We start from the raw sequence: 23071 nt of genomic DNA on the forward strand, positions 1-23071 counted from the left end.
AATTCGGCGTTGAACTTCAACATGAAGTCTCTTAGGGTCTCGTTTCTGCCTTGGCGGAGGGCTAGGAGGGCGTCCGCAGGATCATGGCGGAGGCGGTTGTTGGCGAACCTTGTGCTGAACTTTCGCCCGAATTCGTGGAAGGATGCGATGGAGTCGGGCTCCAATCTCAAGTACCAGTCGTTGGCGGTTTTTCTTAGTAGGGATGCAAAGGCTCTGCACATGAATCCATCCGACGCGCCTCGAAGCATCATTACTCTCTTGAAAGTCTGGAGGAACTCGAGGGGGTCCGTGCTCCCGTCGTATAGACCGAAGCGGGAGAGGTCTATGCCTGCTTCTGCGGGGGTCTTTAAGACCTCTGAGGTGAACGGGGATGCCGTTTCCCTTTCCCACTCATCGAGGATGCCGTGGGCGTAGGGTTTTTTCATTTCTAGTTTTACCTCTCGGATTTGCCTTTGCAAGTCCGCTATTGGATCCAAGCTGGGCGGTTGTGCCGAGGTTGCAACTTCTTCTGCCCGAGCCAAGGGCGGTTCCCGGAGATGGGTATCTTGGACAGGGGGGGGGCGGCTGTTAGTAACCTGTCTCCCGCTGCCTTGCTGGTGTCCCCCGGCTGCGTGGGGCAAGGGGCTATTTGTTGATGGGGACGGCGTTCTGCGAGTCGGTGCTCACTTTCGCCGGGGATGTCGTTCCCCTGATTGTTCCTCGTTGCCTTCGTCGTAGGCTTCTGTCCGGTCCTGTGTCGTCCAGGGCTTTTCCGAAGCCGGAAGAGGCAAACGCTGGAGTAGTTCGTTGCGAAGTTCGTTGAACATCTCCATGGTGGGGACCATCTGCGGCGTGCTAGAGGAGGGTCGGGGTTGGTCCAAAGGCGGTGAGTTTCGCTCTTGGGAGCTTGAGGAGCTGGCTTGTGCGCGCTGGGCCTGACTCCTGGTTATTACCCCTGTTTCTGGCTGTTGGGTGTGGTTTCTCATCACCATAAGGCGTTCAGTTACTCGACGAGTCCCACGGATGGCGCCAATATGATGGCGTCTGGATCCGGGTCTGCGATCGCGCGGTCGGTAGAGGGCCTCCGCGGGGTCTACAATCACAAACAAAAGGGGGTCAGGGGGTCCGGGGTGGGTCCCGGACGACCACTTCGACACCCAAGTCAGATCCTTCGACCAGTCAATATAAAGAACAGCTAGAAAGGGAGGGGGTTTTGATCAGGGTTACCAGGGCCAATGCGCGGGGACATTTCTGGGTGCATAAATGAGTGAGTCGGAGGGGACTAGCAGGGAGGGCAGGATGGGATTCCTGGCCTCCTCTGTTGTTGCCTCGCCTCTTTTTCCGGTATTGCGGGGTGGAGGATGGGTGAATTCCCTGCTTTCAGGGGCCAAAAAGAAAAAGCTCTCTTTCTTCTTCCTTTCCCTCCCCTTTTAAAGGGAGGTGTGCGGCCCTTTTCATCATTATGGAGGGAAAAACTTCCTTTGCAGGATTGGGCCGTCCCTCTGCCTCACCGGCGCGCGTGGCTTTGGCGGCCATTTCCTTCCCTAATTTGTGATGATGAGGCCTGGGTGGTGAGAGGGCGACATGTGTCATGAATGTGTGGTCTTTGCCGTTTTCCAACACCCTTCTTCATGATGGTTGGGCTCTGCTCGTGCATGGATGACACGTGGCGATATCTGGGAGCGTAGCCGTATTTGTGCCCCATCAAATATAAGTCACCCGTGGGCAAACGGGTGCATTTTCTAAATTCTGCATCTATGTTGCTTTTAGATTAAAAAAAAATCGCATGCTATCTGCTAAAAGTTCTTTCATCTCTTCGCTCGTTCCATGTCTTGCTCTGCTTTCCTTATTGGCCATATGTCTTAAATCGGCCGCCTATGTGTCTTTCTCTCTCCTCTCTAAGTCTGAGGAGAGAGAAAGAGACATTGGGGTCGATTTGAGATATTTGGAGGTCGATTTATCACTGCCCAGAAAATAACCCAAAAACAGAAATAAATCTTTATATAATTAAAAAAGAGGAATGCTAAACTGAAGGGCATCCTTGCAAACACTAGAGCAAGAGCGTCTCCAATGGATCCAAGTCACCAATATGCATCTAAAATAGCACTGTAAAAGGTAAAACTAATGTGATAATAAATGCATTTTTGTGACGTGGATCCATTAGAAAAGCTCTTCCCCATGATTTTTTGCAAAGCGGCCCCACAGTATAGCATTTCTCTTCAAAAAACACTATCTTCACTAGTGACCCATGTCGATTCTCTTTAACCATTGGACTCTGGCCCCTACATAGACGAGATACCAAGGCCAAATTTCTCAAAGCTACGATGGCCGAGAAGGTGTGGAAGCTTTGCTCTCTACTACTTTTAGCTATGGTTTTATTTTCTTCAGGCATTGAATCGAGAGATGCTGCTAGGTTTAGAAAAGGTGAATCTCATCTCCACAATTACACAAATATGGGTTCCAGAAAGCCTCTATTTTCTAGGGTAAAGATGGAGGAAGAAAGCCTAGATGAGGCTTCAGTTGTGCAAAGGAATACTAATTTCATTGGTAAACTTTGCAGTGTTCCAAGTCCTGGTGTTGGCCATTAGAGTTTGATGGCTGCTTGTGGAGATGGACTAGATCAAACACATAGGTATTGATGGGGTATAAAAACAGCAACATGTAACAGGCCGAGACCTGTCCAGGGGTATTATTGTAATTACCTTAGAGTAGGTAAACTCAAACCTATAGCAGGTCGACACCTGTCCTGGAGTAGGTGAACTCAAACCTATAGCAGGCCGCCACCTATCCAGGAGTGGGTAATCCCACGTCACCAATTTTCCCCTATAAAAGGGGATTCAAGGTTCAAACCAATGGGTAATGTAATACCCTCTTCTCTCCCACTCTTAAAATTCGCTCTGCAGTCTTGCTCATACTGACTTGAGTGTCGAAGGGCCTGTCCGGAGTAATACCCCGGGTTGGTCTTCTGACCTCGTTTGCCCCTTTGCGCAGGACTCAACGCCTTAGCTCCCTCACTTCAGCTCCTCGGGTCCTCCAGCTCAGCTCTAACATCACTGCAGTACCTGTTACCGATTTTAGGTCTAACAGATTGGCGCCATCCGTGGGACCACGAACTAAAAGCTGTTCGAATCCCTTTACAAAATGGCAGGACGGAGGAATGCTTGGGTACCTACTGCACGGACTGCCCGCGCAGTGCTGCCTCACAGGACCCGGAGTGAGCGACTCGCCTCACAGGTGGTGGCTACTTCTGCTACACCTGAACAGAGCCCGGCTCGTTCGGACCACCTCAATCCTATTCCCACTCCGGACCAAGTTCAAGCTTTTTTTCAACAGATGACTGCCCTTGTTGGTCAATACCAGCAGCTGCTCCAGGCGCCTCTCCAACCTCCTCCAGAGGCTTCGTGACATGTCCAGGAAAGGTCGTGCGCTCACAGGGAAGAGTCAGCGCGCCATGTTGAAGACCGGACTCACCACTCCACGAGACAATCCAGAGTCCGGCACGCCCGCACAGAACCTCACCGCCACCGGAGATCGCGGTCCCGCTCTGCACGAAAGCATCAAGCCCGGGAAGACCGCGCGCCGCAGGAAAAACTCCGGCCTCATCGCAGGAGTCCGGAAAGCCAGTCCGGTTCTACGGCGAGCCAGTCGGTGGAGGGAAATAGGTCACTGGACCGACCAAACCGCAGGGCTGATCCGATGCTACGGAGGATGGAAGAAATTGACCACCGCATACAAGAGCTGGCAAAAGATCATAGCCGGCCAGAGCCGCGAGCGTTCTTAAGAAGGACGCCTTTCACCAGAGATGTCATGAGCGCCCCACCGCCCAGGGGATTTAAAATGCCAACCATCCCGCAATACGACGGGACTTCTGACCCTGTGGACCATTTGGAGACATTCAGAACAATGATGATCCTCCACGGCACTTCCGATGGCTTCCTCTGCAGAGCCTTCCCAACCACACTGACTGGTGCGGCACGGGACTGGTACTCAAGGATCAAACCAAACTCCATCAGCAACTTTGAGGACTTTGGGGACAATCTGGTCCGCCACTTCATGAGCAACAGTAGGCCAAAGAAAACAACATCATCCTTGATGGCCTTGCGGCAGGAGGACAATGAACCTCTGAAAGCATTCGTGAGTCGCTTCAATAGGGAGGCACTCCAAGTGCCAAATTTAGATCCCTCAGCCGCCACGAACGCGCTCATCGCGGGTGCTAGGTCTAACAATTTTCGCCGCTCAGTGGCTTGCCAAAATCCGCACTCACTGGGGAATCTGATGGCCGGGGCTGAGGAGTATATAGCAGTTGAAGAGACACTGGCGGCCCTGGACTCAAATCGGAGAAGAACCTCTGAGGATAAAAACCCTACCAGGCAGCGTAGGGATGACAGAGCCCCCAGGAAAGAGAAGTCCCGCAAAGGAAGGAAGAGAATTTCACCCCTCTCAACACCTCCCGGAAACACATACTGGCCGCTATCAGTAGAGAAGAGTTCGTGAGGTGGCCGACCAGAATGCTCTCCAAGGGAAACAAGAGAGACCAATCAAAGTACTGTCGATTCCACAGGGACCACGGTCACGACACGGACGAATGCTGGCAGCTCAAGGAAGAAATCGAGCTGCTGATTGGCCGGGGCTACTTGAAAAAGTATGTCCACAGTGACGGCCACAGAGCAGAGCGCAGAGAGAAGAGTCCTCAGGGCCGCAGCCCTCGACGGTCGCAGCCGCCCCCTGCGAAGAACTAATCTCCCCCTCCATCTAGTCCACAACCAGAAGCACACCGATCCCAACCCAGGGGAGTCATTGGCACAATTATGGACGGACCCGCCCCTGGGGGCACATCCTCTGCTGCTCGAAAAGCATATGCACGACGAATCAACCCCGTGCACAAATGCAGCAAGAAGATGAAGACAGAGAACGAGATCTCCTTCTCAGATGTGGATCTCGACAACCTGATACTGCCCCACGACGACGCCGTGGTCTTAACCATGCTCGTCGCAAATTGGGAGTTGAAGAAAATTCTGGTCGACAATGGGAGTTCGGCCGATATTTTGTACTATCATGCTTTCGAAAGGATGATGATAGGAGACAACCGCTTAAGGTCGGCGAACTCAGATCTTTTCGGTTTCTCAGGGGAGGTCGTGAAAGTGAAGGGACACATTGAACTCCCAGTCCTCGTCGGAGAGCCGCCCTGCCAAGTCTTCGCCATGGTCAACTTCCTGGAAGTGAGGGCCACTTCGGTCTATAATGCTATCTTGGGCCGGTGTAAGCCCAAGGGTCTACTCTCCAATCTTGTTTTGATGATTCTAAACATAATTGATTGTGTTTTTTAATACTAATCAATTTGCTTTGAAGTGTTGTGTTTAAGATAGGATTGATCGTTGAAGAAACCAACACTCAACTTGGTCATGCTTAAAGCTGTACCAAACAAGAGCCAAAGGAGCTAAGTGTAGCTCACATCATCACTCAAGCAAGCATCCAAATATGGAAGATCATTTGAAGACCAAAGCTAAAGAGGGATCGAAGATTACATAGGTATCATTGTACATCCTTTCTCTTTAGAGTTTCAAGTCAAGGCAAAGTATTTTTAAAGTGTTTTCAAAATTGTTTTTCAAATAACACTTAAAGATCTTCAACGGTTTAGTGAATGCTTATGTGGTGGACCAACATGTTGGGACCCTCATAAACATTCCAAAATTATCATAGGAGTCTGAAATCCAAGTAGTGACTTGGTTTGGTAACCTAGAGGGGGGGTGAATAGGATGTTTATAAAATCTTTACCTTTTAAAAACTTTTCCTAAGATTTCACCAAAAACTTATCCCTTGTTTAATTAAGTTTGAAATAGTTGAACTTAAACAATATTACAAATTAATATAAGTTCAAAACCCTTGTTGATTAGCAAACTTAATTAGGTAATTTTAATATAGCCTAGTTAGCAAGGTTAAGATATTTAGGTTGATTATCAATGCTAACTACTCGCTCAATTCTAAGCACAAATAATCAAATAAGAGAGTGAGAGGGAGTGAGAGAAATACCAATCACACAAGTGACACAAAGATTTATAGTGGTTCGGCAAACGGCCTACTCCACTCTTCTCAAGGTCGCACTTGAGGATTTCCACTATTGAGACCTCCACGACACCCGGCTCCGAGGCGGTTACAATTCCAAGGGATATTAAAACAAGGATGCCCTTACACCTTTACAAAGACTCTCCTTCTCCGCCGAGTTCTAAGCGGTTGCTCTCTAGGGAATTAAAAACCGAATGCCCTAGCCACCTATACAAGATATGAAGATTGAGTAGCTTGGCTTCTTCTTGAAAGCTTGATGCTCTTTGTAGATCCTTGATTGCTCTTCAATGATGGTTGCAAGTGAAAGCTCTAGAATCCCAACTCAAATAGATTTGCAAGTTGCAAGGCAAGTTTGGGGAAAAACAAAATCTCAAGCAATAATAGGTTGCAAGTTTTCTTTGATGCTCAAAGATGTTTTCAAATGATCAAGAGAGTGAGAAAAACTTCTCTACATATTGTATTTATAGCCTCTCCAAAGAATATGACCGTTTGGGGGTGGAAATATCAAAATACAAGAATTAATTCAAATCCCAACGGCTATATTCTGAGCTGTCGCAGGGTTCTCGGAGTTCCGAGAATCATTCTCGGAGTTTCGAGAATCATTCTCGGAGTTCCGAGAATTCTCGGAGTTCCGAGACAACGGCCAGAAGAAATAAAATTTCTACTGGACCATTTCTCGGAGTTCCGAGAAATTTTCTCGGAGTTCCGAGAAAATGTCCAGACGCTACTGGACCTTTTCTCGGAGTTCCGAGGGAACTCTCGGAGTTCCGAGCTCGGAGCTCCGAGAAAAATTCTCGGAGTTCCGAGAAGCCTAAAAATCCGCAGATTTTGATTTTTATTGCTTGTTTGATTTTTAGCTTTTGGAACTCAACTCCTATGGTTATTTTGGAATGTTTATGAGGGTCCCAACATGTTGGTCCACCACATAACCATTCACTAATCCATTTTAAGTTCTTAAGTGTTCTTTGAAAAAACAAATTGAAAACACTTTGAAAACGTTTTGCCTTGACTTGAAAATCTAAAGAGAAAGGATGTACAATGATACCTATGCAATCTTCGATCTCTCTTTAGCTTTGGTCTTCAAATGATCTTCCATTTTTGGATGCTTGCTTGAGTGATGATGTGAGCTACACTTAGCTCCTTTGGCTCTTATTTGGTACACCTTTAAGCATGACCAAGTTGAGTGTTGGTTTCTTCAATGATCAATCCTATCTTAAACACAACACTTCAAAGCAAATTGATTAGTATTCAAAAACACAATCAATTATGTTTAGAATCATCAAAACAAGATAGGAGAGTAGACCCTTGGGCTTACAATCTCCCCCTTTTTGATGATGACAAACAAAATTGATTATGAGGTGTGTGTGGAGTGACATAGTAGGCAAGTGAATACTGGAACTCCCCCTCAATATATGCACACATATAAATGATACAAGTTATAAGCAAGTGGTGCATATAGTCAATTGAATAGATAATCAATTTCAAACTTCTCCCCCTTTTGGCATTAGCAAAAAGGAAGGATTAAGCATTTAAGCACAATCACATAAAGCATCAAAGATATTCAATGAAAATATGATGCTCCCCCTAACTTCTTATCATGAGTTAGCAATTAAAATCAAAGTATAATCCAAAGTATATATGGCATGATAAGAGACAATCAACATAAGAAATGAATAATCACAAAACAAATCAAGCCTATGTTGGCAAAACAAAGAGACATTCCAATTTTAGCACAAATTTTTAGGGTGTATCTTAGTATATATATAAATCCAATATAAATCTACCCTATGACCCGTAATATAATAATAGATTAGCAAGTTAAAGCTTATATTTTACTTATCATGAAAGAAAAATAAGCAAGTGTATAGTTTAGCATGATAAGCCCCCCTTTTTAAAAAAATCTAATGATATGCAATTTTTAGCATAATTAGTGAGGAAATGTTTGAATGGATAGTGTTAGCATCTTACAATGATCCATATAAACATAAAGATAGCAATAATTAGCTCTCCCCCTTAGTATTTGTCAATGGCCTTAGATAAACCTAAGATTTAAGGCATGACATGACATCATAGGCCAATGATATGACAATGGAATACTTGGCCACCAAAACTTATTCTTGGAATAGATGATATCATATTTGATCATCCAAGATAAGTTACAAGCCTAAAAGGATATGACTCTAAGACCTAGGCTATGGGCTTCTTGTCTTAAACTCTAAAACACACATAAAAGCACAAGACAAGCCCGAACAACTCATGTGGAGCAATCATGCTCCAAATGAGTGTACTTATCATATGTGAGGTGATAACCACATTAAGAATCATATGATAAGTAACTAAAGACAAATTTACCTTTAAGCTCCCCCTTTGAAAATGAATCATGCAATGCATGAATCCAAAGGGATGTCCTTGCATAGACTCCAAAGGTTTTTGGATATATTTTCTAAAAGATACCAAGTTAAACTCAACCCTTGGGCTATAATGACACTTACTCTCCAAGTGTTAGTTTATCATGATAAAATGATAGCCATAGTCTAGCTCATCATGATAAACAAGCATAGCACAAAAGATTTTCAATCTTTGGCTCATGCTCCCCCTAAATGTGATATAATATTTTAAATTCAAGCTTTACTTCCCTAAGTATGTAATATACATAACTAGATAGGGAGATCACATATAAATGTATACCTATTCATGTTTGAGATGTTGGCACAAGGCCAATTTGTTAGATATTTTAATTAATGTGAATGTACCATCTCCCTCTTAGAATCTAAGAAGGCTAAGGGCACCAATTGAGTGACTTTTAAGATTAAGGTTTAACATCTCATATGTGTAGATATTATCAAACAAGGGGTGATAACTATAGAATATGTATAAACCAATTTTAGTTCAATTCTATAGGACCAAGACATAGTGAGCATGGTCGATAAAGTACCATGTCTTAGAGAGACATCCATGATTCATGAAGGTGAGAGTATACCTTATGAGAAAGATATGATCATCAAGGTTTCCATGGATAATCTACCATGTTTGGACACAAAGGACATGACACATAATGTGCATGGTCCAAACATTACATCTACATCCACAACCACATGTAAAATGACAAGGCATTAGGCACGAGGTGCATAAGCCTTATTGAAAACCAAAAAATGTGTGGGAGGTACATGTTCCCATCACAATCTAATACATACAACCACCTTAGTGAATTTTAATTTTACTCAAGTGAGTAAATGCCCAAATATGATTCTAGATTTCTATGATATTTTCATTTCAAGTCATACATTGAATCTAGATTCATGATTTAACTTTCCTATATAATATATATCCTTTTATGAACTTAGGGAAAGATCCAAGGATTTTATAATATATATGTATCAAATGATGCAAACTACCTTGGACACATGTATTCCATTTATGAACTTTCATGACTACTTGAACAAAATACATATAACATATCTGTACATATTAAGGTTCATCTTAGTCATGAGATTATCCAATTAAAGCTCTTTGGAAATACACTAATTTTTAACCCATCTATGATTCTTATTAGATTTGATGAAAATCATTAAGCATGTAATAGAATGGATTTTGATAGGACAACTAGGTGCATGTTCGTTCACCTAGGGCACAAAAAGTTGTCTAAGAAGGGATTTGAAGTGAATTCTTAGACATAGCATCTAATACCTTAGTTTTGCTAGAAATGATATATTAAAACAATTAAATACTCAATTGTCTAGCAAGTGCCATGTTTGTCCAAAATAAAGTTCAAAGAATAGTACTTTGGCATTTTCTCAATTTTTGCTCAAATACTATTTGATTGCCAAAAATAATTTCATTTAAGTTCAAGCCTTAAAACCTATGGTTTCTTTTCTTTTGGTTTTTCTAGAATGATGTGATCAATTAGCCTAACTCATAGCAACTACCAAAACGGGTTCAAATTTTAAAGATGTACTTGAAGCTTTTAATTTGAACACATGGGCAAGAGATGTTGTTGTATATTCTATAAGGATCAATTTATGGTTTTCACATTGAATGCTCTATTGTGGTTGTCATGTGGATGAATGACATATTTTAAGTGTATGGTGATTTTTAAGTATATGTGGGCACTTAAACTAGGAAACTCAAAATGATATTCAATTAGGCTCATCATATCAAAGTCTCAAATTAATTACATTTAATCATATAGAGTTTGAATTTTAAGGTGATATATATAGATATATGTTAAGCAAATATGAGCATATGATATCTATATACACATGTTTTTGAAATGAATTTCAATTTTAGGCACAACATGTATTGATACAAAAAAAATTAAACAAGAACAAGCACATTGTATCAACAAATATATTTTCAAATGATATTCAATTAAAGCACATCCCCTAATCTAAAATAAACACAATATAGATCATGTTAGGGGTTTTGGAACCCAAACCATCTTGGTTCCGAGCAAGTTTGTCCTAGGTGATAAGTCCTTTTTAACCCAAACAAACTTACTACTTTTTACAAGTTTAAAAGTACATTTAAACTTGTAATGTCCAAATCTACCACAATAGTCACAAGATGCATAAGAGTAGGTAGATGGACGGGATGAACATGATGAATTACAAGAGTGATCATGATGGTAATTGAATTTTACATTCTCTTGTAACTTATGATTTTCCAACCTTAATATTTCATTCTTGATGTTTAAGTCATTGATTTCCGTTTTAAAATTTATTAATTCAAGAGATGAAAGCATTTTGATTTTCTCTTCTTCTTCTTTAAGGAGTTGATTTTCCTCTCTTAGTGAAGCAATGGTATTACTTAGTTCAATAAAATCTTTTTTAAAAATTTCATTTTCTTCACTAAGATGTGCATGATCTATTTCTAGTGACCTAAACTCCTTGTGAATACTAGCTAAATTATTTTTCAAGTTTGAATTCTTAGCTAGTTGATCCTCAAGTTTCTTATGTAATTTTTGGACATTTTCAACAAGTTCTTCAAGTGTGAATTCGGCATTATCCAAGGGGTCTTCATTAGATAATCCCATTAAGCACATGTTTTGATTTTGAAGATTTTCAATAGAGTCCAAAACATTTTTAGCATTTTTACAAGAGGATACTTTCTCATAAATGTGTGGTGGTAATGCACAACATGTTGCAATTAGGGCTTTTGTATTTAGTAAAAATAATTTTTTATTATATTCATTTAATCATTTAGATCTAGCATTTAACATAAATCCATTTTCAATTATCTTTATCATATCTTTATCTAGACCTTTTAAGTATCTCTTCATATGGATCAACCATGATCCATAATCCGAACCATCCAAAATAGGTAGTCTAGATCCCATCTTTTAAGTTGCCAAAAAGTTTGATCTTTTAACTCTTAACCGGTTAGGGTCTTAATCAAGAGCCCAAGCTCTGATACCAATTGAAATCCAAGTAGTGACTTGGTTTGGTAACCTAGAGGGGGGGTGAATAGGATGTTTATAAAATCTTTACCTTTTAAAAACTTTTCCTAAGATTTCACCAAAAACTTATCCCTTGTATAATTAAGTTTGAAATAGTTGAACTTAAACAATATTACAAATTAATATAAGTTCAAAACCCTTGTTGATTAGCAAACTTAATTAGGTAATTTTAATATAGCCTAGTTAGCAAGGTTAAGATATTTAGGTTGATTATCAATGCTAACTACTCGCTCAATTCTAAGCACAAATAATCAAATAAGAGAGTGAGAGGGAGTGAGAGAAATACCAATCACACAAGTGACACAAAGATTTATAGTGGTTCGGCAAACGGCCTACTCCACTCTTCTCAAGGTCGCACTTGAGGATTTTCACTATTGAGACCTCCACGACACCCGGCTCCGAGGCGGTTACAATTCCAAGGGATATTAAAACAAGGATGCCCTTACACCTTTACAAAGACTCTCCTTCTCCGCCGATTTCTAAGCGGTTGCTCTCTAGGGAATTAAAAATCGAATGCCCTAGCCACCTATACAAGATATGAAGATTGAGTAGCTTGGCTTCTTCTTGAAAGCTTGATGCTCTTTGTAGATCCTTGATTGCTCTTCAATGATGGTTGCAAGTGAAAGCTCTAGAATCCCAACTCAAATAGATTTGCAAGTTGCAAGGCAAGTTTGGGGAAAAACAAAATCTCAAGCAATAATAGGTTGCAAGTTTTCTTTGATGCTCAAGGATGTTTTCAAATGATCAAGAGAGTGAGAAAAACTTCTCTACATATTGTATTTATAGCCTCTCCAAAGAATATGACCGTTTGGGGGTGGAAATATCAAAATACAAGAATTAATTCAAATCCCAACGGCTATATTCTGAGCTGTCGCAGGGTTCTCGGAGTTCCGAGAATCATTCTCGGAGTTCCGAGAATTCTCGGAGTTCCGAGAAATATTCTCGGAGTTCCGCAGATTTTGATTTTTATTGCTTGTTTGATTTTTAGCTTTTGGAACTCAACTCCTATGGTTATTTTGGAATGTTTATGAGGGTCCCAACATGTTGGTCCACCACATAACCATTCACTAATCCATTTTAAGTTCTTAAGTGTTCTTTAAAAAAACAAATTGAAAACACTTTGAAAACGTTTTGCCTTGACTTGAAAATCTAAAGAGAAAGGATGTACAATGATACCTATGCAATCTTCGATCCCTCTTTAGCTTTGGTCTTCAAATGATCTTCCATCTTTGGATGCTTGCTTGAGTGATGATGTGAGCTACACTTAGCTCCTTTGGCTCTTGTTTGGTACACCTTTAAGCATGACCAAGTTGAGTGTTGGTTTCTTCAATGATCAATCCTATCTTAAACACAACACTTCAAAGCAAATTGATTAGTATTCAAAAACACAATCAATTATGTTTAGAATCATCAAAACAAGATAGGAGAGTAGACCCTTGGGCTTACAGAGTCAAGTTCCAAAAGCCAAAAATCACACATCAAAATATCAGATTTTTTAGGCTTCTCGGAACTCCGAGATTTTTCTCGGAGCTCCGAGACTGGAGCTCGGAACTCCGAGAGTTCCCTCGGAACTCCGAGAAAAGGTCCAGTAGCGTCTGGACACTTTCTCGGAACTCCGAGAAAATTTCTCGGAACTTCGATAAATGGTCCAGTAGAAATTTTATTTCTTCTGGCCGTTGTCTCGGAACTCCGAGAATGATTCTCGGAACTCCGAGAACCTTGCGACAGCTCAAAAAAGAGCCGTTGGGTTTTGATTTAAAAGTTGATTTTTGTTATCTACACCCCCAAACGGTCATATTTTGAGGAGAGACTATTTATACAACATCTAGAGGATTATTTCCTCTCTCTTGATTTTTGAAAAACCCTCTTAAGCACTCAAGCAAACTTGCAACCCTTTTAAGCTTAAGATTTTTGGTTTTTCCCAAACTTGCCTTTCACTTGTGAACCTATTGAGTTTGGATATTTTAGAGCTATCACTTGCAAATCCTTGTTGAAGAGCAATCAAGGAACTACAAAGGGCATCAAGCTTTCAAGAAGAAGCCAAGCTATCAATCTTTCATATCTTGTATAGGTGGCTAGGGCATTCCGTTTTTAATTCCCTAGAGAGCAACCACTTAGAACTCGGCGGAGAAGGAGAGTCTTTGTAAAGGTGTAAGGGCATCCTTGTTTAATATCCCTTGGAATTGTAATCGCCTCGGAGCCGGGCATCGTGGAGGTCTCCAATAGTGGAATCCCTCAAGTGCGACCTTGAGTAGAGTGGAGTAGGCCGTTGGCCGAACCACTATATATCGGTGTGTCATTTCTCACTCTTGCATTTCCATTATTGTTTGGTTTGGCATTTCTTTTTATTTTTCAATTATATTTGCACTAACCAAATATTTAATTAAGTGAAGAAAAATTCCAATTAGGATTCATAGGAAATATTAAAAAGGCCTAATATTGAGATAAATTCAATTCACCCCCCCCCCTCTTGTTTATTTCAGCCGGCCTGGCCAGAACCTAATCCGCGCAGTCGCTTCAGCGTATCACCAGAAGATGAAATTCATAACGCCAAACGGCGTGGGTGAAGTCCGGGGAGACCAACCCCAGTCCAGGGAGTGCTATACTATGGCACTCAAAGGCAAGAATGCAATGGAGTCGCTGCCGATTGAGCTACTCGACCTGAGGGACGAAGCTGAGGGAACTCAGCCCGCCAAAGACCTCATCTCCATCCTTCTGTACGAGGGTGATAATGAGAAAGTCGTTCAGATCGGCTCTTCTCTAAGCAGCAGCGTCCAGCACCATCTCACCCAGTTTCTTCAAGGCAATGCAGATGTCTTTGCATGGGCTCCCGTTGACATGCCCGGCATAGACCCGGAGATCAGCACGCACAGACTTGGTGTTGACCCAACCTGCAGGCCGGTGAAACAGAGAAGAAGGCATTTCGCCTTTGAGAGGCGGCAGGCGATAAAAGAAGAAGTAGAGAGGCTCTTAAGCGCTGACTTCATCAGAGAAATCCAGTACCCGGACTGGTTGGCAAACGTGGTCCTGGTAAAGAAGACTAATGGGAAATGGAGGACCTGCGTTGATTTCACTGATCTGAACAAGGCCTGTCCCAAGGACAGCTATCCGCTCCCAAAAATTGATCAGCTCATTGACGCCACCGCAGGCCACGAGTTATTAAGCTTCATGGACACCTTCTCCGGATACAACCAGATCAGGATGTATGAGTCAAATATACCAAAGACTTCCTTTGTGACAGATCAAGGGACCTACTGTTACCGTGTCATGCCCTTCGGTCTAAAAAATGACGGGGCCACATATCAGAGACTCGTGAACAAGCTCTTCCAGAATCAGATCGGCCGCAACATGGAAGTCTATGTCAACGACATGCTAGTCAAAAGTCGGAGCTCACAAGATCATGTGTCCGATTTGGGAGAAGCATTCCAAGTCCTAAGAAAACACAACATGAAGCTCAACCCCACCAAGTGCACTTTCGGCGTCAGCTCGGGAAAGTTCTTGGGATTTATGGTAAGCCGAAGAGGGATAGAGGCCAATCCAGAAAAGATCAAGGCCGTGGTGGAGCTCACTCCACCAAAAACCATCAGAGAAGTACAACGGCTCACAGGAATGGTGGCCGCTCTGGGGCGCTTCATTTCAAAATCCGCAGAGAGGTGCCTGCCCTTCTTCAATGCCGTCAAAGGACTCAAGACTGCGCCCTGGACAGAGGAGTGCCAGACTGCCTTCGAAGAGTTGAAGCAGTACCTGTCCTCTCCATCACTGTTGGCAAAGCCTGAACCAGGTGAGGAGCTACTCCTGTATCTGTCCGTGAACCCCACGGCTCTAGCAGCAGTCCTAGTTCGTGAAGAGCACCGCTAACAAAAGCCCGTCTACTATGTCAGCAAAGTTCTCCAAGAAGCCGAAATCAGGTACCAGCGGGTCGAGAAATTGGCTTACGCGCTGGGAATGGCAGCCAGGAAGTTGAGGCCATATTTTCAAGCCCACTCAATAAAGGTCCTGACCGATCAGCCGCTCAGGCAAGTTCTCCACCGACCAGACACATCGGGGCGTCTTGTAAAATGGGCCGTGGAGCTAAGCGAATTCGACATCCAGTACGTGCCTAGGCCTGCAATAAAGGCTCAAGTCCTGGCAAACTTTGTGGCTAAATGCACCATCCCCCAGCCGAGCACCGAACCTGAAATTGTTCAAGACCCGGCTGCGGAGATGGAAGCCACGACTGAGGAGAGAACAGGAGATGGGACTGAAACCGAAATCACCCCCGCGCCAGCAGAACAGGATCCATTAACCGCCAAACCGATTTGGGAAGTGTACGTCGACGGGTCTTCGAACAAGGGTGGCCGTGGAGCCGGTTTGATTCTCACAGGACCTGACAACTTCACTGCAGATTACGCCCTAAGGTTTGGATTCCGCGGATCAAACAATGAGGCAGAGTATGAAGCCCTCCTCGCCGGAATGAATCTTGCAGCTCAGGCCAGCGCCCAGAGGCTTAAAGCATACTGCGACTCCCAGCTAGTTGCAAACCAGATTCAAGGGGTCTATGAGGCCCGCGACGAGCGTATGGTCAAGTACATCTCCCAGGTCCGCCAACTAGCCAGCAAGTTCAAAAGTTTTCAGGTCATTAGAATCCATAGAACAAAAAATACAAAAGCAGATGTGCTATCTAAGCTGGCCGCGTCCGGATACACCACTTTGGAGAGTATATGCATGGAGTTTCTACAGAAGTCCAGTATCGAAGGTAAGGCCGCTGAAATAATGTAGGTCGAGCACGAATCCTGCTGGATGGATGAGATCATCGAGTATCTACGTAGCGGGAAGCTCGCCGAGGCGAAGAAGGACGCCCACAAAGTGACACAGAGAGCAGCTCGGTTTTCCCTTGATGGTGAGAACCTGTACAAAAGGTCATACACCCTCCCATACATAAAGTGTCTTTGGCCAAGCAACGCCGCATACGCCCTGTAGGAGACGCACGAAGGGATTTGTGGGGAACATCTTGGGGGCAAGGCCCTGGCAATCAAAGTGCTGCTGAGAGGCCTGTACTGGCCAACCTTAAGACAAGACGCACTGAATCTGGTTAGAAGGTGCGAGAGATGCCAAAAATTCTCTCCCACCATCCACCAGCCTGCTCTATCCATAGCCCCAATTATCAGCCTGCTCCCCTTTGCAGTATGGGGGATGGACATCTTGGGCCCCATTCCACCGGCCTCCGGAAGACGCGCGTTCGTAGTAGTCGCAATTGATTATTTCACCAAGTGGGTGGAGGCTGAACCCCTGGCCCAGATCATAGAGCAAAACGTGCAGAACTTCTTCTGGAAATTAGTGGTTTGCAGATTCGGAATCCCCCGCGTCTTGATAACGGACAACGACAGACAATTCGACTGCAGGAACTTCCGAAAATTCTGTTCTGACTTGAAGATCGAACAGAGATTTACCTCGGTGGCGCACCCCCAGACAAATGGGCAGACAGAAGTAACGAACAGGATCCTGCTTCAGGGAATTAAAAAGAGGCTGGACGAGAAAGCTGGCCGATGGGCGGATGAACTTTATCATGTCCTATGGGCATATCGTACCACCCCGCGCACATCCACGGGGGAGTCCCCATTCAACTTGTCCTTTGGGACGGAGGCCGTAATACCCGTCGATATGGGCTCCCCGTCTCCAAGAGTCACCAACTTCAATGAGAAACTCAATGGAGATGGGCTCCGTGCAAATCTGGACTTACTGGAAGAAGCCCGAGAAGAGTCTCGAATCAGGGTCGCCGCCTACAAGCAGAAAGTTTTCAACTATTATGATTTGAAGATACGCCCCAGAGAATTCAGAGCGGGAGATCTGGTCCTAAGGAAAGCTGCTGTCTCCCAACCAAAGAAGGTCGGAAAACTCTCCCCTACCTGGGAGGGCCCGTATCGAGTAAAAGAAGTGATCCGCCCGAAAAGTTATAAACTGGAGACATTGGAGGAACACCTGTTACCCCATGCCTGGAACTCAAAGAACCTCCGAAAGTACTATCAGTAGTAAACCACCCGGCGTGAAAGTGACTTTGTAAATATATACCGAATGTGAATAATAGAAACTCTTTCGCAAATCTCCTCGAAAGACTATTTGGAAACCCAGTTCGCTAAAAGTTGGGTACTTGCTATCTGAAAACCCAATTCGCTAAAACTCGGGTACTCGCTGCTTGGTTCGCCACGGCTCGTCTCCGTAAAGATCGGGAGCCCACTCCTGGTCCGGAACCAGTCCGGATGCAAAAACCAACGCCGCTTGGAAACCAAGTTTACTAAAACTTGGGTACTTGCTATCTGGAAACCCAGTTTGCTAAAACTCGGGTACTCGCTACTTGGTTTGCCACGGCTCGTCTCCGCAAAGATCGGGAGCCTACCCCTGGTTCAGAACCAGCCCGGATGCAACAACCAATGCCGCTTGGAAACCCAGTTCACTAAAACTTGGGTACTTCCTATTTGGAAACCCAGTTCGCTAAAACTCGGGTACTCACTACTTGGTTCGCCATGGCTCGTCTCCGCAAAGATCGGGAGCCCACTCCTGGTCCGGAACCAGCCCGGATGCAAAAACCAATGCCGCATGGAAACCCAGTTCACTAAAACTTGGGTACTTGCTATTTGGAAACCCAGTTCGCTAAAACTCGGGTACTCACTACTTGGTTCGCCATGGCTCGTCTCCACAAAGATCGGGAGCCTACTCCTTGTCCGGAACCAGCCCGGATGCAAAAACCAATGCCGCTTGGAAATCCATTTCACTAAAACTTGGGTACTTGCTATCTGGAAACCCAGTTCGCTAAAACTCGGGTACTCGCTTCTTGGTTCGCCACGGCTCGTCTCCGCAAAGATCGGGAGCCTACTCCTGGTCCGGAACCAGCCCGGATGCAAAAACCAATGCCGCTTGGAAACCCAATTCACTAAAACTTGGGTACTTGCTATCTGAAAACCCAGTTCGCTAAAACTCGGGTACTCGCTGCTTGGTTCGCCACGGCTCATCTCCGCAAAGATCGGGAGCCTACTCCTGGTCCGGAACCAGCCCGGATGCAAAAACCAATGCCGCTTGGAAACCCAGTTCACTAAAACTTGAGTACTTGCTATTTGGAAACCCAGTTCGCTAAAACTCGGGTACTCGCTGCTTGGTTCACCACGGCTCGTCTCCGTAAAGATCGGGAGCCTACTCCTGGTCCGAAACCAGCCCGGATGCAAAAACCAATGCCGCTTGGAAACCCAGTTCACTAAAACTTGGGTACTTGCTATTTGGAAACCCAGTTCTCTAAAACTCGGGTACTTGCTGCTTGGTTCGCCACGGCTCGTCTCCGCAAAGATTGGGAGCCCACTCCTGGTCCGGAACCAGCCCGGATGCAAAAACCAATGCCGCTTGGAAACCCAGTTCACTAAAACTTGGGTACTTGCTATTTGGAAACCCAGTTCGCTAAAACTCGGGTACTCGCTGCTTGGTTCGCCACGGCTCGTCTCTGCAAAGATCGGGAGCCTACTCCTGATCCAGAACCAGTCCGGATGCAAAAACCAACGCCGCTTGGAAACCCAGTTCGCTAAAACTTGGGTACTCTAGAAACCCAGTTCACTAAAACTTGGGTTCTTGCTATCTGGAAACCCAGTTCGCTAAAACTCGGGTACTCGTTGCTTGGTTCGCCACGGCTCGTCTCCGCAAAGATCGGGAGCGCATTCCTGGTCCGGAACGAACCCAGATGCAAGTTTATTAAAGCTTGGGTCCTCACTGGTTAGGTCGCCTCGAACGTCTGCCCGTGGTATTCTTGGCCCACTATATCAGAATCAAACGGTATTAACCAGGGACAGACAAGTAGAGAATCGACAACAAAATATAATTTCTATTCACGAAAAAGGTTGGGCCTCCAAGGGCCATTATAAAAGATAAGGCCTCGAAGGGCTGTTACAAACGTTGGGCCTCCTAAGGGCCATTACAAAAAAATCAGAGCAAAAAGCAGAAGGAGAGTAAAAAGTAAAGGTAAGAAATGAAGGGTGGAAACCCTCCTTTTATAAGCCTTGGCAATGGGGGTCTGCATTTAATGAAGTGCACGCGAGTCGAGGGCGCCCACATGTGCCACGTGTCTTTCATTAATGACGGGCACGAACTTCGAGGCAAGGGCGTGAGAAATACGCGCGTATCTCCAAAAGACTAAGGGCATCTGTGAAGTACCCGCGCGAAGGATAGCTCTCAAAAACGATTGAGTCCATCACAAAAATGAGTCCGGCCCAAGCCGGACAGGATATGGCATGTCCGCTACGCGACAAAAATCAGTCATGCCCGGCCGGACTGACAAATTTCCGGACTGACCCCAGGCCAGACTGACAACTTTCCGGACTGACAAATTTTCGGACTGACAAAATTCCGGACTGATTCCCAGGCCGGACAAACGGCTTCGCCGGACAGACTTCTCCCGATCAGGAATGTGACTCACCACACTTCCCCAAATCACTACGATGACTTGGAGAACTGGGGGGCAACTGATGGGGTATAAAAACAGCAACCTGTAACAGGCCGACACCTGTCCAGGGGTATTATTGTAATTACCTTAGAGTAGGTAAACTCAAACCTATAGCAGGTCGCCACCTGTCCTGGAGTAGGTGAACTCAAACCTATAGCAGGCCGCCACCTGTCCAGGAGTGGGTAATCCCACGTCACCAATTTTCCCCTATAAAAGGGGATTCAAGGTTCAAACCAATGGGTAATGTAATACCCTCTTCTCTCCCACCCCGGGTTGGTCTTCTGACCTCGTTTGCCCCTTTGCGCAGGACTCAACGCCTTAGCTCACTCACTTCAGCTCCTCGGGTCCTCCAGCTCAGCTCTAAAGTCACTGCACTACCTGTTACCGATTTTAGGTCTAACAGGTATGATGCTTGAATGTAAACACGGTTATATTATTTTATGGATTTGGTTTATTAGAAAGAAAATCTTTCATATGATGCTAGCATGAAATGGATTGGTTCTGTTTTAAAATTTCTTTGGTATGTGTTTTTCTTTTTGGAGATGAATTAAACGGAGGTACGACTGAAGAGGTCGAACGAACAAAGAAAACAAAAAGAACAAACAAATCATGGAGGTAAGAATGTGAATATCTCTTGATCAACTCCAGCCCGAGCTAGTCTGTTCGCCTCTGCATTAGCCGACCGCTGAGTACGATGGAACCTAACCTGTGGGCCTCCATAGTGTCCAATATTTCGTCAATCATCTTTGAGAATTACCAACGGTACGTGTGGGTGACTCCAATCTAACCGTCTGATTACGTTAAGAGGATCTCCCTCCATAATAATATTATCCAACTCCCTTCCATCGAGCATCCATGTGCCCTAGAGAATGGCCCTAATTAACTTCTGCTTTGTAGGAATGCGTTGATCTTGTAAATTTTAACAAAAACATGATATTATATATCATGACGAAAATGATGAGTTTCCCACCTAATTTAAATACATCCATTCTTAAAAAGACTAATTAAAATGTGAGATGCACCTGCATAAAACACCGGTGACATAGCCTGTGATTAGTCTCCAAACTGTAATTAACCAATGGATTTGAAGATTTTAACGTGAGTTATTACTTCATTTTATTTTAATTATCTATCTGTAAGCCACTTCTTGTTCGTCACGGTCATTTAATAAAATATCACAATGGGGAGCAAATGGTGATAGGTCTGAGATTTTTTATGATGTGTGGCAATATAAACCTGAATTTTTAAAAAAGTACGGAACTATCCACTCCATAAAATGATCCAAACCATCCATTTGTTGGGCCACAACATAAATAGGTTGTGCCACAAAAATCATTTCGAGAGGATTATCTTAATCCTTCGATCTCCTATTCTCACGCCCCAAACCACCGATGTGGCTTAGAACATAACAACGCGACACACCTGTAAAGTGAACTCTACAAGCATGCAAGGCTAGGAGTGTGACAGAACCCTGCTCAGAATCACTAGATCAAATTAAATCCACAAATCATCCATAAATTGTTTCAATCAAATAATCCTGAGCATCAATCTCTCACTCTCCACCCAATAATTAAATAAATCATTAGCAAAACATATCCTTCAAATACTCGCCCAAAACTAAATTAAAATAAGTTAATCAAAATCCTCCTCCTCGTGGTAATCTCCCCTCGCCACTCCAACTCCAAGCTGGAATCACACATCGAGATCTGAAATTTGTAAACCACAGGTGAGCCAAAGCTCATGTGAAGTAATAAAAACTATACTAACAAATGGAGTATCAATAATTGGAAATAATCAAAAGCAATCTGTCAAGGTCAAATTCCAATGATAGTTTAATATGTATATCAGTGTCAGAAATTCAATACATCTTGGGCTCAGAAAGAGCTTAGTTTATTATTTTTTTTAGAATTTCATTTGTCGGCATTTGTCTACAAATTATTCACTGCCCACTGACCAGGGTCTAGAATTGGCCAATATTAGTTCAAATTGTTCAATCTGCCAATGAATTATGCATTCCCTGCTAGCTTGGGTCCAGAAATAAACTTAAGCTTCCCAAAGATGTCAATAATCAAAGAGTTCAATAATCAATAAGGGTTTCAATAGCTGAAAAGACTTTGAGTTCAATTCAATAGGGGATCAATAGAAACAATAGGGGGTTATACCCTCAACCAGTCATATTTTGTTGTCAAACAAGATTCAGAATTCGATTAGGGCACAAACATCAGTAATCTACTATGGGTTGAAATCAAAAGAATTCAAATTTCATCTTGCAACATAAAAAGTGGTTTGAGAATAATCCATTAGAGTACTCACCTCGATCGGGGTTCGATGTCAGTTTAACAATTGTTCTTCAATCACCTATGATCACAATATAAGGGTTTCGTAATCAATTCCTTTGGTGTTCTTTGGTCAATTACTAGCTACGAAATTCGGGATCCAAAAAATGAACTTTCGAATTTCAGCGGGTTCAGATGCCTGACCAATGTCTTCGGCGGCCGAGCCTCTCTTCGGAAGACCCTTCGGACGTCCTTGAGAACTTCCGAAGAAAATCCAACTCTCAGGTTTCTTATCATTACACGTTCGGGTGCCCAACTCGGGCATCCGAACACCCCTTCAGGCATCCGAATCGCGGGCTGGGTTTTTCCACGAGAAGTCATGTTTTATACCTAATTTCATCAAATCTTTGGGGAGTCGTTTCTTCTTTGTTTGATCGCCATTTCGCACGAGGTTGGGTACGATGGACTCCTTGCAACGAGAGGAATCCATTAAATCCAAACTTACGCACCGAAACCCATGATGCAAAGATCAAAGTGAAACCTTAGATCTAGGTCAAAACCTACAAAATCTTAATTTCCAAAGCCACAACGCCTTGATCTTGAATTCGTTAGGAATCGAGAAACTAAGCGATCTTAAGAAATCCAAGAACAACCGTACAAATCACTTTTAACATGATTCAATCATCAAAGTCTCCCCTTGGCTTACACACTTGCTTTGCCCCCTTCTTTGGCAAATGTTCACAGCGTGTTTTATGTACCAATGTTACGGAAATACATGCCAGATCCTAATCATATTGTTGCATTACCGACCGTTCAATTGTGAGAAGATCTGTCTTTTGA

Source organism: Tasmannia lanceolata, unplaced genomic scaffold, assembly GCF_043159265.1.
Source record: "Tasmannia lanceolata isolate RefF3 unplaced genomic scaffold, GAP_Taslan_0.1 ptg000006l, whole genome shotgun sequence".
NCBI lineage: Eukaryota > Viridiplantae > Streptophyta > Magnoliopsida > Canellales > Winteraceae > Tasmannia > Tasmannia lanceolata.